The following is an 18629-nucleotide window of genomic DNA, read 5'->3' as shown; positions in this document are numbered from 1 at the left end:
CTCCCATACATCTTTTGCATTTGTACTAATATATTACGTTTGAGTACATATGTTGCGTTTTAGTTTTAGTTCCATATATTTTAGCAGATCTGTAGCACACAGCACATATGTGTAGATCCAGAGCATAGAATATAATAGTATGAATTGAGACATAGACAGTAGTGTTAATTGTAAGATGTAGTTTAGTTTGATCTGGAGAATGTAACCTACTTTTAGAAATTTAGAGAACAATATTGTAGAGAATGTAACTTAGGGCGTAGTACAGAAATGCGAGGTTAACGCAGTTATTGTTTTCATCAGGCACAATGTCAAGTAAGGTCACATTTCAGATAGTTCACGGTGAAGGAAATATTAGATTTGGTCCAGATGGTGTTGATCTGTCAGATTTTGTAATGACATCTAAGGGCATCGATAGGCCTGCGGAGAGAACATTTCAGTCAATTTATAGTTGGTTGTTGAGAGGATTTAGAATAGACCAAGAAGTCTACACAATGTCAGTATCTGTTGTAGTGAGTCGTGCAATAGAAGGTTATTTTTGGGAACTAATGCCGATGGACAGCACTGCTGCTTGGAGACGGTATGTGGAAATGGCTTTTGAACGGTCATGGCCCCTCGTTATATTTGTGTCGGTACAAGAGAAAGATACAAATGTTTCAATGCAAACCGAAGATGTGGAGGGTCCTAGCAATGCAGGGGATGTTGTTGGACCATCGATGCAAAATGAGGAAAATCAACCAAGGGAGGAGCAGGCCATGGGCATGGCGGATGAGGGGGAGAGAGTCGGTATAATTGTTGATGAAATGGAGAGGGAAGATTCGGATAATGAGCAAGCGGAGGACGACGCATCATCCGATGAGGAAGGTGATGTAATGGCCACTGATTGGGCAAATGAGGACTTCTCTGGTCTTGTTATATCAGAGGGTGATCATGTACCCTGGGAGTATAAGGAGAACGAGGTAATTGAGGGTGCAAGGTATGCTCATAAGGATGAGATGAAGGAGGCGGTGAAGCATTGGGCAGTTTCATTGCAGAGAGAGTTTAGGGTGGTCAAGTCAACAAATTATGTGTATGAAGTGAGGTGCATGAAGGAAGATTGTCCGTGGCGTGTCCATGCATATAAGGGTAAATGGAATGATTATTGGAAAGTTAGCATTGTGACCGAGCACAAGTGCTACTTACAAGGGGTGGAGAAGTATCACCGAAACATCACTTCAGCTTTTGTGGCAAGTGAGATGTACAGCAGTGTTGTTGGTAACATTGGCTTTGAACCAAAATCAATTATTAGGCACATCGAGAACAAATTCAAGTACACCATAAGCTATGCAAAGGCCTGGAGAGCCAAACAAAAGATCATTGAGATGAGGTATGGCACATTTGAAGCTTCTTATGATAATTTGCCTCGTTTGTTAGCCACCATTGCCCAGAGGAATAATAATACTTACTATGACCTACATACATTTACATCGGTTGAAGATCGAACAAAGAGTGTGCTGCAAAGAGCCTTTTTCTCATTGGGTGCTTGCATCAATGCTTTTGTGCATTGTCGACCTGTTCTATGCATAGATGGAACTTTTATGACAGGTAAATACCGAGGTCAGATATTGACAGCAATTGGGTGTGATGGGAACAACCAGGTTCTACCTATGGCTTTCGCATTTGTAGAGAGCGAGAACACTGAAAGCTGGTACTGGTTCCTAGAGAGAGTGCACATTGCAGTGGTGCGTATGAGGCCCAACGTTTGCCTTATACATGATCGTCATGCGGGTATGTTGCGGGCTATTGACTACTTGCAGAACGGTTGGGATGAGAAGGGACTTCCAGCTAAGTGGCCTGATGTTCGGAGTCGGTGGTGCATGCGTCACATGGGTGCAAATTTCTACAAGCAATTCAAGAACAAGCATCTTATGGATCTCTTTAAGAGGCTCTGTGCACAGAACCAAGAGAAGAAATTTAATGAGTTGTGGGACAAGTTGGATGAGTTGACAACGAAGCAAACAGATGAGCAATCTCGCAGACCACAAGTTGAAGGTGACGAGCCTCCCATACCTCTTGGTGCATTACATGATGACCCACCAACAATGAGAAGGAGGTCAGGGTCGGCCATCAGAAATTTCTCTCAGTGGATTGAGAATGAGCCTAAGGAGAAGTGGGCTCTATTGTTCGACACCGATGGATCTCGGTATGGCATAATGACAACCAATTTGGCAGAGGTGTACAACTGGGTAATGCGAGGAGTTCGGGTACTTCCATTGGTTGCTATTGTTGAATTCATCCTTCACGGCACGCAAGCCTACTTTAGGGATCGATACAAGAAAATTGGTCCGTCCATGGCCGATAACAACATAGTGTTTGGCAACGTAGTGACAAAGTACATGGAAGATAAAATCAAAAAGGCACGGAGACATAGAGTTGTCGCTGCGTTATAAGTTTATCAGTCCTCTTCTTTTTTTTTCCTTCACATAACATGTCTAATTCCTATCATGTTTATTGCAGCGTCGTTACGCTCACGTCCAGGTGAGACGTGGTTACCCGGACTTCGTGTTCGAGTTTGACCGTCTCCAGCCGAGCGACGTCATCTGGGAGCCGTACACAGAAGAGGCCGTCGCTGCGAGAGCACCGCTAGGACTTTCGTCCTTGTGCACACGCGACCAGGCTTACTGGCTCACCATCCTGCCGATGGTGTTCGACATTTTCGTTGAGCCTCACTGCCCGCAGCGTGTGATGAGACAGTTCGGACTTAGGCAGGTGTTTCCGGGCAACGTGCAGCCGACCGTCCCCCCTGCCGACCACTCGTGAGTTCGGATTGTTCATTTCTAAATTTTTATGGTAATTACATCATCGAGCCATACAATTTACCTCTCTTCACAGGTTGACTCGACGGGGACAGCTAGCAGGCGCACTTTGGGCTCCACGTGTACAGCAGTACGTTGACGACTGGGTGTTAGCTACAGAGGAGGTGATCAACGAGCTCTTCCCACACACGGAGGAGAACTACCGTGACTACCTTCGCTGGTACCTTCCTCGCACTCGTTCGCGTGTGACCTTCACTCCAGACGCCCCAGAGCCGCACGTTGCCGCTATCACGGACGCGTATCCCACGCACCGTGACCGAGACTACTTCGTGGCGGTACGTCCAATTTGTATTACTTCCAATAATTATGTCATTTATCTTGCATAATATAGGACAACTACTGAATTTTTTATTTCCATCTTGCATAGGCTGATGCGGCACGGGATATCAGTGCCGATATCACCGCAGTCCAGGTGAGGTTGAACAGAGGTTTGCGCTTGACTGACGTTGAGCAGAGGGCGACCTTCGACCGGATGCAGGAGAAGATGCGTGCGGTCATGCGCGTCTTCTCCTGTCGCAGCGCCGTGGACGTCGTACCTCCAGCTGGTCCGGTACACCCACGGCCTCGCGCGCCTACCGTCGGAGCAGGACCTCGTTTGTCTTCGAGCGCCCCTAGCTTCGGAGCAGTGCGACCTACAGCACCGGTTTCGCACGGTACAGTTCAGCCCAGATATTAGTTCATTTTTGTTTCAGCTTTTGCACGAATGTGTCACCATGTTTTAACTGCACGTTTCCTCATCGCAGGACCTCGTCTGCATTCGAGCGCGTTCGCAGGCACGACCGGCGCTTCCGCGAGCTCCGCAGGGGCGTTCGCCACCTCTTCGGGCGCGTTCGCCAGCTCTTCCTCCCACGGAGCGTCGATCCCTCACCCACACGGTACTTTACTTTTTATTAATACTGTTAAATACCTGTACGAAACTGATGGTCCTTGTCCAGCAGGATTTGCAGCCGGGATCTTCGGTACTGGGGCCTCTTCGTCTCACGCCGGTAGGACTGGTCCTACTAGCCAGTTCTACGACGACGACTTGCACGGTGCAGACCACCAGGACGTACTAGGCTCCTCTCAGCTTGGAGGAGCTCCAGAGGCGCACACTCAGGAGCAGCCAGAGGTCACACCTGTACAGGCAGGACGGGTTAGCCGTGCCGTACCCCCGGACCGACTCACGTACTCCCAGGGGCACATTAGGGCGCAGGGTAGGAGGGACAGGGGTAAGAGGCCTCGTTAGTAGTGTTCTACCTCTTCAGTCCTTATGTGACCGTTTCTTTTGGCTTACAAACTTGTAAAGCAGTACTACTTTTGCTATTACTACTGCAGTACTACTTGTGTTTGTCTCGTCTACGTAGTTCTTTTCATTTATATGGTGCTTGAACAACTTATGCTCACAACAACACACTTTCGGCGCTTCACGGTAGTGCCATATCCAGTAGCGCGCACAGTCCACAACAGCACACATGAAAAGCGGCAGCTCGAGTTATCACTATCAACTTTCGGCGCTGCCTGTTGACATAAAGTGAATCACGCCCACGCGTGATCGTCTTGTCACATCTAATGAATAATGTATCTCATTGAGTTCACATATATTGCACTGAAAACGACGCTATATAATTGACAATCTGAAGGCAACCTCTTCATATCTTCTTTCCCACTACCACACCACACACGAAAATGGAAGCCTATTAATTGGTAATACGTAATCTAGAATTGAGATTATGTACAACATTCTTCACTACAATTTTACATTTTGGCAGCAAACCAAATATGATCAAATGCAATTTTACCTTACCAAATATTTGGTAGTGCCAAAACTTGCTTATATTTTGGCATTAACAAAATATTTGTACGGTAACATTCCAAATATGCCCTAAAAAATAATAAAATTGTATTTTACCAGTCTTGGAGATTTTAATCTTGTATAGTTTTCAATATAAAAAGATTTGATAACTATTGATATTTATATAAAAAAATATAGAGCACAGTACAAAATCGCCCTCCCCCAGGGCGGCAAGGGGGCCGCCTGCAAAATTCCATGCCCCCTCGCCGCCCATTTGCAGGCGGCCCCCCGCACAGTGCAAAATCGCCCTAGCGGAGGGCGGCAAGGGGGCCGCCTGCAAAATTCCATGCCCCCCCTCGCCGCCCATTTGCAGGCGGCCCCCCGCACAGTATAAAATCGCCCTCGCGGAGGGCGGCAAGGGGGCCGCCTGCAAATTTCGTTGACGGCCGTCGCCCGAGAGCGAACGGCCGTCTGCCACGTCATTTTCGCCGCCCTCTGGGAGGGCGATTTTTAAAAATCGCCCTCCCAGAGGGCGGTAGGCGACTATTTCCGTTAATTTTCAAAATGGAAAATTATTTTTGTAAAACTTTTAATAAAAAAAATTATAAATAAAAAAAATTCAAGAGGAGACAGGATTGCAGTCGGACTCGCGCTGCTAGGTACAGGCCCACATATGGCCCAACAAATAAAATCTTCTTGGCCCACCGTACATTGGCATAAGTTCATCTTAGGTCCCTTAACTTGGCAACGAATCTGATTTTCTTCATGCAACTAAAAAACAGATACAATGGGTCATCGACTGTCAAAACCGGTGCAAAATAAGTACTAAGACAGTTTGGACGGTGATTTTAGCTGACGTGGTACTCATTTGACCCGGTTTTCATCTGACGTGGCACATGAAGAAAATTTTAACAATTTTAAAAATCTCTATCTCTATCTCTACTATTATAAAAATTAGAGATGTCTTTACCAGTATTTTGGTACGTCATTCGTATATGAATCGGTTTTAATTTTATGTTTCGGTATTGATCTCTATCTCGTTTCTACAACTTGAAAAGAACAATAAATTTCCATTGTCAGTTAAAAAAGAAGTCCGACTCAAAAAGGTAAAAAAAGAAAAAAAGAGAAGAAGTCCGACTGTATAAAAAAAATCCGACTCAAAAAGGTGAAAAAAGAAAAGAAAAGGTCCGACTAAAAAAGATTAAAAAAAAAGCTTATGTTGTCGGTAAAAAGACATATTGTTGTAATAGAAATTGTCCGACTCACGAAAAAAAGGAAAAAAAAATCTGTTTGGTTTTTTCACCATTTTTTTCCTGACTTTTTTTTACACGCGAAAGAGTTTTTTTCCCACACGCTAAGGCTTTTGGTTTTTTTCGTCCGTTTTTTATTCCAATGTGTTCACTGCGCGCCTCCCGGGCTTTTGTTTTTTTGTCAATTTCTTTTGTCTCCATTTTTTCTCCCATGCACCTTTTGTTTTACTCATCCGGATTTTTAATCCATTCACCGCATGCCTCCCACCGCCATCATATCGATAGTGCGTTTTCTCCTCCAATTTAACTGTAAAAATCGATTCCCCACCCCTCCCTCATCATTTTCTCCATAATTTTTCCTTTCAATTCGGCTTTAATTGCCAGATTTAATCTCCGTTTAACAATTGCCGATGATGACGACCATCTTCTCGTTGTTTTTATCCTGAGTTTTATACCCTGATTTTGGGGAAAACGGAAAGAGTAACAAGTGGATAAAAATCCTCAACCAATTTTGGATGACAGGCAACCGAACTGGCACAATACTATCTTCGGAAGGTTGAAGATGATAGTGGACGGTGCGAGCTAGACTTACGGCTCCATTTGTCTCTGGGTCGAAGGGAAGCAGGCCAAAACGGAGGGAGGAAGGTTGAAGATTCTGGTCAATGCGAGGTAACCCAAAGGGATCCTTAAGACAAGATTTATTAAGGTCGGTGTAATCGACACACATACGCCATTGTCCTGTCTTCTTCTGAACCAGGACTGGGTTTGCCAGCCAGTCGGGATGTAGTACTTCCTTGATGAAGCCGTCTGCTAACAGCTTGGTTAACTCCTCCTTGATCGCGTCTTTCCTGTCTTGTGCAAAACGGCGGAGTCGTTGCTTAATGGGTTTAGCGTCTTCCTTAACGTGTAAAGAGTGCTCAATCACCTCCCTAGGAATACCAGGCATATCAGATGGTTTCCACGCAAAAATATCTTTATTAGCTTGAATAAAGATGATGAGCGCGCTTTCCTATTTACAATCTAACTCGGCGCCTATTACAGCTGTCTTGGTGGGATCAGAGGGATCAAGAGGAATTTTTTTAGTCTTGGCGTCGCTTTCTCCGTTCTTTGATATCTTGGGTGTAGGCACTTCTCCTTCGGTTGCTGTTGACGTAGCCAGTCGGATCTCCTCTCGAGCGAGCGTGACTTCTCGTGTCTGGGCCATCTTGCAGCTTTCTTTGTCACAGGTGACGGTATGCTTGATGTCGCTCCGCAGAGATATGACTCCTCGAGGTCCTGGCATCTTCATCATCATGTAGGTATAGTGTAGGACGGCCATGAATTTGGCTAACGCTGGGCGTCCGAGTATAGCATGATACGCCGTCTCGAAATCAGCAACTTCGAAGCAAACGTTCTCTGTACGAAAGCTCTCCCGAGTGTTGAAAGTGACCAGCAAAGTGATCTGCCCGAGTGGAGTAGAAGATAGCCCAGGGATGACTCTGTGAAAGGGCGCACTACTCGGCTTCAGCTCGGTCCGAGGAATCTGCATGTCGTCCAAAGTCTTGGTGAAAAGGATATTGAGTGCACTGCCACCATCGATGAGGGATCATCGGAGCTTGACGTTGCGAACCACTGGGTCTAGTACTAGGGGGTACCGCCCCGGGTGGACCACTCGGTTAGGATGATCCGAGCGGTCAAACTTGATAGCTGTTTCGGACCACCGAAGATATTGAGGCGTATCGGGCTGGACAGCATCGATCTCCCGTTTAGTCAGCTTTTGCTTTCGCTTGGACTCGTAAGCCAGGGGCCCACCAAAGATGTGGTTGAGTTCCTTACGAGAATCTTGAAAACCAGTTGGTGCATCGTCTTCATCATCCTTCTTCTTCAACGCGCTTTGATCTCCGTCAGTCGGCTTCCGGGTGTTCTTGGCATATTGCTCTGCGAACTGCTTATAGACGAAGCAATCTTTGGCTGCATGATTTGAATTCGGATGATGTGGGCATTGGGAGTTCATGATCTTGTCGAAGGTGTTGTAGTGGCCACAAGTTCTTCAGGCTTACGCTTGCGATCCTTGTGATTGGCACTTCCACTCCCCCTTGTAGTCGGCGCATCTTTCTTTGGCTTCCAGGTGTTGCTTGACTGCTTGGATGCAATGACGGCGTCTTCTGCTTGGCGTACTCGTTGGCCTTTTCGAACATCTGCTTGACTGTCTTGGGAGGCTTGCGCCCAAACTTGCCGACTAAGTGTTCATGACGAATACCCTTAGTGAAGGCGGCAATGATGACGTCGTTGGTGATGTCAGATATCTTGTTACGCTGTTCGAAAAAACGTCGGATGTAATCTCGAAGGGACTCTCCGGACTTCTGGGTGACGTTGTAAAGATCAAACTGTGTACCAGGGCGTTCAAAAGTGCCCTGAAAATTGGCAATGAAGTGCTCGCGAAGCTCTTCCCAAGATCCAATCGTGCCACGGGGTAACCCATGAAGCCAGGACCAGGCAGAGTCCGCTAAGGCCACGGGCAGATAATTAGCCATGGCTTTGCTATCTCCACCTGTTGCGCGAATCGCGAGACCACAGACGGTGAGCCAGGACTCAGGATTTGTCGTGCCGTCGTACTTCTCGATTCCAGTCGGCTTGAAGCCGGCTGGCCAATCCACTCGACGCAGGTCACTTGTGAAGGCGGCGACTCCATCCACATCGTCGTCGTTGCAATCTGGTGAATGGTGTGGAATGTGGCCTCTTGCCGCACGGCGCTGGTTGATGGTGTCGCGAAGATCGACGGGACGCCTGCGACGTGGAGAGCGGGGCTGTTCAGCCCGGCGCTCCCTATGTCGGTCGGGAGGCGAGTGAACAGATCGTTCACCATGATCCCTGCTCCTGCGACTGGATCCCGTGCTGGCGACGCTGAGGCTTGGTTGGTGGTAATCTTGAGATCGAAGAGGTGGAACTCGGCTGCCAGTCCGTGTTCGGACGCTTGAGGAATTCACTGGGACCGAGACGGTGATCATGGTCTTGGTCTGGTTTAAGATGTTGACGACGTGGTCAGGAGCATCTTGCTGAAGTAGACTGTCCAGAAGGGTGATCGTGGCTACCGCGTTCTACTGCGGGGTGCGGAAAACCGCTGTCCCCTCAACGTCTTGTTGTCCAATTAGATCTCGTGCTCGTCGTCCAGCCTCCAAAGCGCGCCGTCGCCGGTCCTCAACCTCCTTCGCGGCCCGCTCGCGTTCCTGTTGCTCCTGCTGTAGCCGATCTCGCTCTTGTGCTAGTCGATCCTCCTCCAGTCGGCGGTGCTCGGCTTCTTGTCGCGTGTGTTGTTCTTCTGCTTCTCAGGCTTGACGCTGTTCCGCCGTCTCGTTGTCAGCCATGAAAACGCTGAAGAAGAGAGGCGTGTAGTTGTCTTCGTAGCCTTCGTCGAAGTCGTCGAGGTTGATGTGGTCATAGCGGTAGCCGAAGTCGTCGTACTCGAGGATCTCCATCGGTCGAGAATCGACGTCGGGAGAGCTGAGGTAGCCATCCAATTCTTCTGTCGAAACCATCCCGAGAGGTTGGAGTATGACGCTGACTTCCCTGGAGCTAGATTGGATCGGGGCCGAGGCCGGATCCTGTCTAGGCCTACGGGAAGAAGACGCCCTTGTGGTGAACACAGCGGCCAAATCATCGGGGAGTTTCATCAGGATTGAGGGATAGGCCCCATCGTCTTGATCAGGTCGTGTCGAAGTAGATTGGATCTCGCCCGAGTGGTTTGAAGCCGTCCCGGTTGAGATGATCTTGGGGTACATTTCGGCCGAGTTCGGGATACCGAACGGGGCGAAAACCTGACCTCTCCCTGACTGGTTCGGATCGAGTCAAGGAGAGAAATCTTGCCGAAGTCGTTGGTGATGAAGTCAAGGCTGCCGAACCGGAACGCCTACCCAGGAAGGAAGACGAAGTTGTCGATGCCGGAGATGAAACCCATCGCACTAGTCGGCGAAGAACTTGACGCTACCCCTACCTGGCGTGCCAGCTGTCGAAACAAGATTTCGACAATACTAAAAGGAGGTGGCTATCAAGCTAGAAAAGTGGATGGGTTTAGAGACAAGGAATTTTATACAGGTTCAGGCCTTCTTAAAAAGAAGTAATACCCTACTCCTGTCTGGGGATTGATCCGCCGACTGTATTATTGATCGTATGATCTGAGAGGAAAATTGTGCCCCAAGAGGCACCCGGACCCCTCCTTATATAGGAGAAGGGGTCCGTATTACAAAGTACAGCCCATATCCCTAACGGAATAGGTAGTTACAGATAAAATACAATCGTAACCGACTAGGATCCCGGGTATTTCCTTGATATACAAGTTTGGAATCTAACCCGAGTCCCTTTGAAGATATTCTATCTATACATGGCACCCCATACCCAGTCGGATATACATGCCATATGGGTATGGGGTATCCATAATCTCCACAATATGCATCGGCTGAGATGGATCGGTCAGATGATGGCTGATACAGCCAATAGAGACGGTACAACCAATTCCGATGGAGATAGCTCCGAGGCTGCTTGTAGAATCGATCAACGTGCTTCACAAGGATTGCCACGATGCAGATGAAGCTATCAGAGAGGCAATTGTATCTATTAATTAGGATATTTTATGTAATTTCCTTAGAGATATGTTTGGACAAAAGTCCGTCGCAAAGACTTATGGTATCTTATAGTTTGTTAGAGATAAGAGTCGAGTCCGACAAGGACATGTTTTGCATCTTGGGTATAAATATGACCCGAAACCATGTAATCAAACAACACACATTCAATAACACTTTCGACGCATCGCCACCCTTTTTACTTTCGTTCTATTTGGACGAGTTCTTGCTTTCGGGTTGAGCTGCATCGATTTGATCTTCAACTAGAGGTAAACTTGTCATGGCGGTTTGCGTTCTCAGGATTAGTGCTTCTATCTTTATGACATTCTAATCTTGTTTATGTAATTCGTCGAGTTATCATATATACTTTATAATCTCTGTTAGTTACGCTATATAACTTGCCATCGGCTGGTTTCTTTTGTTGAGTAGCCGATAGAGTTAGATTTCGTTGTTAATCTATATTATATTGTATACCTACCATCTCTTAGAGGTTTTCATCATCTTGTTTAGTGTGACATCCTGATTTTCGTTTTAGGATTTATAATCTATTTAATAAATTATTATTAGAATTTATATTAAATGTTCATTAATTTACAAGTGAAATTAAATGTGGGAAATAAAATTTCCTAAATAAAAAGCATGGATGGATTTAATTTTTATTAAATTCTCCATGATTAAATATACCCTCTGAAATTTTCTCGGATTTTTCAGAGCTCAATTACTAATTTTAATCATACAAAGAACATTTCACTAATTATTCACATATTAAATTAATCATTAAATGATCTGATTATAATTTTTTTAAATACTTACAGTGTTCAAGTATTTTCAGGATTTTTCTTGGAATTATTAGAGCACCGGAAGTATTTTTAACAATTCAAAGATCATTTCAGTGAATAATTTAATTGGAAAAGTAATTAAAATCATTTTTTTCCTTTTCGGGCCGAATTAGGAAAAGTCCTCTCACTCTCGGCCCCTCTCTCTCTCTTTCCCGAAGTTCAGTTTCTGTCCCTCCTTCAATCGGACTGAGTAAAAGGAGTCCAGCCGGACGTCTAATTATACTCCCTGCTACAGTGCCTTCCTCAATCTTCGGACAGAGCCATTGTTCATCCCGATCCAGCGCCGTTTTCCGCCAAATCCGTAGCACCCGAGAACCCCCGTGTCTGATTCGTTGAAGGGAAATATTCCCCTTATCCTCCTCTACCTTTTCCCCCAAGAATCGGACTTTATCCCGAAGAAATCAACGCGGAATCGAGCTCGATTCGTGTTTATCTCTCCAAACCAAACCCTAGAAAATCCCAGCTCCGATTGGATCAATCTCTAGCTCCCGTGGCTATAAATAGAGTCCCCTCCCTCTCCTTTTTGGTTTGCCACCCTCGCCCGAGCTCGCCGTCCCCTGTAGCGCCCTAGCCACCACCGTCGCCGACTATCCAGCTGTTTCAGCCGCCACTTTCAGTCGCCGTCGCCACCGCCGGGTTCGCAAGAAGGAGAAGAAGACCGGCCTCCACTTCCCCGAAGCCGAAATCCACCGGAGCTCCATCATCGCCGTCAACCCGAAGTTCGCCGTCGCGTTTTGATCTCCAGCGAGGCCCTACTGCACCTCCCATCATCGCCTTCGGTCGCCGTCGTCTCCATTGGATTCGCAGCTGCGAGGAGAACCCCGTCCACCCCTCCGTTGCCGCCGCTTGTCGCTGGAAAGCCGGCGCCATCGTTGATCAGTACCTCGCCGTCGTCCCGATCTGGTCGCTGACCATCTCCTTCACCGTTCAGTGCTGCGTAAGTGTTGGTAAGCATCGCCGTTGCCTCATCTTCCTCCCGGTGCACTCCGTTTGCATTATTGTGCCAAGGTCCACCGGCAACTGCCACTTCCATGCATGCCGTTCATCGGTGTAGGTTTTTCCCTAAGGTCTTAATCTAATCTAAACTACTCCGTTGTTTGTCTAGTGTCGTCGTCATCTCTTCCTCTCCGATCGTTTTGGTTCGGTGAGATGTCTATCCGTGTCCCCTTGGTTTAGGTTTCAACCCTTCGGCTGCGCTTGCCAAGCCGCTTTGCCGCAGCCGTGCCTGTTGCGTTGTTGCTCGCCACGCTGCTGCTCTAGCCTGTGCACCGTTGCTTGGCTGTGCCGCTGTTGCTTGTCGCTGCTGCGCTAGCCGCCTAGCCGCCGTTGTGCCGTGCCGTCGCTGCTGTACCATGTCGCAGCCGTGTGTCGCTTAAACCTAATCGCCGCTTTAGCCGTTGCTTGATAGTCGAGTTGTAAAGCCGTAGGTGCATCCCTAAATTTATACCGGCCTATCGTTTGCCATACCGGGGCTTTACCGTGAATCGTGTCTAGTCCACCGGTTTAGCCACAGTCGTTGTTGAGTCGTTCGCTCGTTCGTTCAAACGAGGTGTTTCTCGTGCTTCGATCATTCGTCTGTGTTGAGTCGTTCTTTACTTAGAGCCGTTCAGAGCTGCCGGTTCCGTTCGCCGGTTTCGGTTAATCATTTGGGTGATCCCGTGTCACGTAGAATTGACTCGTTGAGTCGGTATCACGTGAGGCCCGCTTGCCAGATCAATCCAAGTCATCCAAAATCAATATAAATCATGTTATCCCTTTTCAATGGCATATTAGTTCTTTTTACTATATGTCGTCTACTAACTTCATTCCAATAATTTCCGGAGGATGCTTTTAGTCTTATATCTTCTATCTCAGCTATAAATTATTTGTAAATTGTTTAATTAATGTGGAATAGTTTTCTTTAATAGGCTTTAATTGGAATTAATCTTGTAAAATTCATAACTAATTCATATGAAGTCGGTATTAAGTGGTTCAAGTTTCTAAATTCATCTAAAATCATGATCTACATATTGGTTTACTTTATATGTACTGTTTATTTGGTTTTTATTAGTCCTTTTCCCCGTTTTGCGTGTTAGCTTGTCGTTTTCGTCGTTGCGAAGGTTCGTGAGTGCGTCGGAAGTGTTCAAGAAGACTAATTGAAGACCGATTATTGCAAGGCAAATCACACAGATTCCAAACAACCCTTTGAGCATGTTGAACCCGTTAAAAGCTATTGTTTTATTTCAACTTATGCATTATTATTTTCGAATGTCATCGGGTGGTGAGCCTTTCCCAATTAATTATGGCCAAAGATGACTTTATTTTCCTATGGGTTATAATTTGATTAGCTTGAACCTTATATATTGGTTTGGTTCAGCTATGTGCTTATAATAGAAGCTTAGCCATACTTAGAAACATTAGCTCATTATTGGGATAACTAATGCTTCACTGTCACTTCTGATTATATTTATTGGTAGCTCACGAAGGTCAATCAATCGTGATTGGATAATTAGTTACTTGCCAACTAAAACTTGACAATGGTGGGTTGTGAGCACATGGTTTTGAAGGTCGTGCTCATGATAATTAAGGATCGGTTCGCGAGCTACTGTTGTGAGACATTAACCGTGCCAACCACAAGCCAGCGTGGGCAACGGCTTTACCTTTTGTATAGCATAGTTCATTGCGGGGCACCAGACTGAGAAGCAGCGAGAAGTCCATGGGGGTCGCTGGGGAGTCCATGCCTCTAGTTTTTGAGGGCGTGATTATGATCCAGGAATGCTGCGCTGCGGTGGATTGTGTTGTGTGAGGGGTACTGTCACAGTTCGTTCCTTTTCGAGGTACTGTGGTGGTATTGAGGCGCATGGTAACATGTCATGGAGCTGTGTCTTGTGGGTACAATAGTACATCTCTGGCCAGAGTAAAACTATTCGAATAGCTGTGCCCGCGGTCATGGGCGAGTTGAGCAATGTTTTTCGTGATTAGTCTCACACCTCTCACAATAATTATTGATGCTATAACTGGTAATAATTTGCTTAGCTTCTGGTTTGGAGTTAGATCTGTACAGCCGGGTATGGTTGTTCATGATGGTTGGGCCTGAGCAGCATGGGTGTGTTGTTCAGTGTTGATTAAAATTGATGATTAATTACTCTACTGTTTTACTACTCTTAAATGTTTGCTAAATGATGCTTTTGCAAATGAGCCTATATTATGCCATCCTTTGGTATCCTTGTGCACTTGCATATTTGTTGTGTGGCTTGTTGAGTATGTCATATGCTCACCTTGCAATAATCAATCAACCTCAGTTGAAGAAAAAGGATCCAGAAGGAGAAGACGTTTGGCTTATACCCCAGTTGAGCTGCCTGTGGGAGTGGAGCCGGAAGCTTCGCTAGACCGTAATTCCACTGCTGTTTTTCTTTTCTTTTGTAAGTATGTAACGTTATTATTATGATGGATTTGTATATTAAATTGTCAGTTTGTGTATCTCAACTGATTCCTGGACGAGGATTTTATGCACAAATAAGTTCGGAAATTACTTGTGAATTTTTGGGCGTGACATTTAGATCTTACAGTTATCTTTATACTTAATGCTGCATCGGCTGAGTTCGATCTATTAAGTTCTATCTATAGTTGTGATATCTAGCTTGTTTTATGATAATCAATAGAGATAACATCGGAGTTTCAGCCAATCTTACTTGATTTAGCTATTATTATCTCATATGCTTGCTTGTTATGCTGAATCTGCCGTTTATATTAATATCTTGTTGCATTAAAGTTATATTAGGTTTCTTATTTGATATATCTTGCTTGTTTCGATATCTTAGTATAAAGTAGTATCGGAGTATTAGCCGATACATGCTAAATCTATCTGATCGTCTATGCTATAAACATCTATATAATCAGTACTTTAGTATATATTTTGACTTAAATGATTTATAATGCCTCGGTATGGCGACCGATTGTCATAAGGCTCTCCAGACCCATTATAATTGAGATGAAATGAATAATTCAAGTCATCAAACTAAGTATAATGAAATATCCGACGCCTCGAAAGAAAAATATTGGAGACATTGCTAGGCCTTTAGCCTGCCAGTCAACTTCAGCCTGAGATGTGCCCGTCAAACCACTCGAAGGCGACGACCATATGTGTTATACATTTTTGGAGACTTGACAAAAATGGTCAAAGATCTACAACATCTTAAATATTCTTAACTCTTACTCATGTGAATCTAGTTCTTAGGATGTACACTAGATTCACACTTTCATCTTAAGCATGGAAATTCATAGCAAAATACACTTTAAGACGAAAATGATCTAAATCATAACTACTTCATAATTACATAGGCCGACCGGCTGAATATAGATATTAGAACAGCGGAAGCTTGACTACCCAACCTCAAGTACACCGACTAAGGGTTTACCCCATTAAGTTCAAGTCCTAGAAGAAGGAGTCAAAACCCGTATCACTCAAAGACTAAATCTAAACCTGCAAGCAAAAGGTTAATCCAATAGCAAGAGTCAGTATATTATTAGAAATAATGTACTGACAAGTACCAAAACAAACCTAATATCCTACTTGCAAGGCATATAACCAAGGAAGGTGTAGACCCCCGATTTTGGAAATCGGAAATCTTCTGTGTTTATCCGTACCAATCCCTGGATCAGTAGTTGGTACACACATACATAGTTGGATCACAACATATCACGAATGAATTTAGGCTAAAAGAGTTAAATACTTACATTAGGGCCAGGTAGGCCAACAACTATCAGAGAACAACAGCAGAAGACAAAATAATATAAGGGCCCGGTTAACATGCCACAGGCAGTCGACTGGGGAACGAGACCTAGAACAAGACCGCACTCCGATCATCTTGTGGGATACGCAAGCGTACCGACAAGGGCTTCTCTTCAACACTCTCCTAAAAGATATATAAATAGCAAGGGTGAGTACCAACCGTACTCAGCAAGCCACCACAACAACAATGCATATGATAGCGGGTATTTCAAGGAATGGCTTCAGGTTCTTTTGCATAAAGCTAATTTTATAATTCTTTTCACAAGCCTAAAACCTAGCATAGACTGATCAAATTTTAGTACCAGTGTTCACTTTAAACAACGACGGTTCTGTCCACCATCCATTGTGATCCCAAGGATAGCTTCCCGCCATTGAATCGTCATGGTTTTCTGAGGATGTCCACCTTCCCTCCTCTCGGGATGTGGCTCCATCAGCATAAAATTCATCATGCAATATCCCATCCCCCACAAGTTAAGAATTTAGAGTCTAGCCAAGTGTAATACATGTCCCGGTGCTCAATAACCGCGAGCACGGCTATTCGAATAGATTTGGTTTACTCACACTGCAGTGGATGTACACTTTACCCGTACTCCGCAACTTGCCCAACACATGAGCCTACGTCCCAACGAATGAGACTTGCCACGGCAAAGCCTTTCAATAACCTCACTTTGGCAGTATCCGCTCCATGAACTTAAGCCCTCATGCACTCTAGGCGTACACGGTTTCTAGCAGTGAGAGGAGTTCTGGCGCTCCCGAGGGGGAAAACTCACGCAAGCCTAACATCGCATTCTGTAGTTGAACCCAATCCATGCTGTCCCCTTTTGGGTATCTCCTTGTAGTCTTGTAGTCTTGCCAAGTCAGTCTCTAGCCATCCGTATCGGGTATCCGCCATTTGGCCATCCGTATCGGGTATCCGCCAGCAGACTGCTTGTTCGTCCACACACCTAAGTGAAACCACTATGCAGGGATACTGCCTCCGCTCGGCTATCTACTCCGCTAGGTCTATACCCATTCGAGAAGTACGGCTGTACTGAGGTCGTTTCATGTTTAACTTCATGGCTCGGTCCTTAACTGACCAGGGACGGCACTAGCCTTTACCGGACACCACCCAAGTCCTCCAGCCGCCCCAGTCGAAAACATTTGTTTAATTTTATTTCTCCTTTCACAAATCATGTCATCAACATCATGGCAATGTGGTGCTCATGTCTCCACATGCCGCATCTCAATTACCTTCCCAAAGGTAATTGCCCAAGCATATAGCATTTGATAAATATGAGTATGCATGATTCTAGAATAGCATTTCTAAGCAATTGTCATAATTGACTAGGGACTCATACGTAGACATGGTTACAAAGATTTAAGGGTAAACAATAATCAAGGCATGGCATAATCCCAAGTAGGATATTCATCATTGCATGCAATTTTATTTATAAACAAAATAATTTCGCAATTGGGATCAACATGTTCAAGGAATAGTGATGACTTGCCTTGCTCAGGATAATCCTTATTATTGCTATAATCTTGATCAACCTTCACCTCTTGGAAGTTGCAGACGTTGCCTCACGACTAACCGATACACAAGGTCTATAATACGCGAGAAAAACCAGTATTCAAACAACAATCAAATATGCGCGACAAAATGTACTATTCGTGTTTGCTAATGGATTCCAATCACGCTAGGGGCTAAGGTTTCTTAATCTTTCTATTATCAACGTGGCCTATTTAGGAGTTAACCAACATAGCATTTATGGGATACATATATATTTGGCTAATCGGTGGTTTAGTCTATCAAATGGCTTATGGAAGGATTATGGCTAAGCATGCATCTATCTAAATAGGACGTTTATATACTAGAGGTTCTGTTGTTAGATGGATTTATGATCAATCAAATAATGAATCATGTGTATTATTATTTAATTGATGGAGGCTTTACTTTAATTATGAACATATTTCACTTGTCACAATAAAAAGGATAATAATTATCCATGCTTTGTATGTTAGAGTTGTTTAGGTTAATCATATTATGGTTACAGATTATCCCTTAATAAACAATCCTAATTTACATTTGAACTATAATTATAATCATATGAGGTCAAGATTTATACTAGTATTTATCTAATATACATGTTTGTCATACACTCCCTCTAATTAATATATGTAACATGCAAATTAATACTATACCGTACAACTATAATGGGACGTATAGTATATGTGTAAGCAACAATGTCTTATTATTGGATCATATATTTGAGTAGTTGCTTTTTACTATAAGCTATACAATACATGTTGATTTTAAGATGGCTCTGTTTGTTTAAATAATGGATATCAACTGACTATATATTCTACTTCACATGACATTGTATCAACTAATTTTTAAGTGGTCCAAATACAACTAGCTCTGTGATTACTCTCCTAAACAAGTTAAAGATTCATCTAGGTGTGTTTATATTTTTGTCACGAAATATGAGGCTAAACATTATTTATATACTTTGGACGCATGCGTATAATTATATAGGGACATATATTAATAAATGGCACTAGCATTTCCTAT

At 44.7% G+C, this 18629-nt stretch overlaps 1 pseudogene; it reads right to left on the bottom strand.

Moving 5' to 3' along the window:
* Positions 1-9178: 9178 nt before the first annotated feature.
* Positions 9179-9807, bottom strand: LOC136356533 (uncharacterized; annotated as a pseudogene).
* Between the last annotated feature and the right edge of the window lie 8822 nt (positions 9808-18629).

Source organism: Oryza sativa, chromosome 5 (assembly GCF_034140825.1).
Source record: "Oryza sativa Japonica Group chromosome 5, ASM3414082v1".
NCBI classification, from domain to species: Eukaryota; Viridiplantae; Streptophyta; class Magnoliopsida; order Poales; family Poaceae; genus Oryza; species Oryza sativa.
Note: the sequence above shows the minus strand (reverse complement) of the source record. Positions and strands in the feature narration are given on the sequence as shown.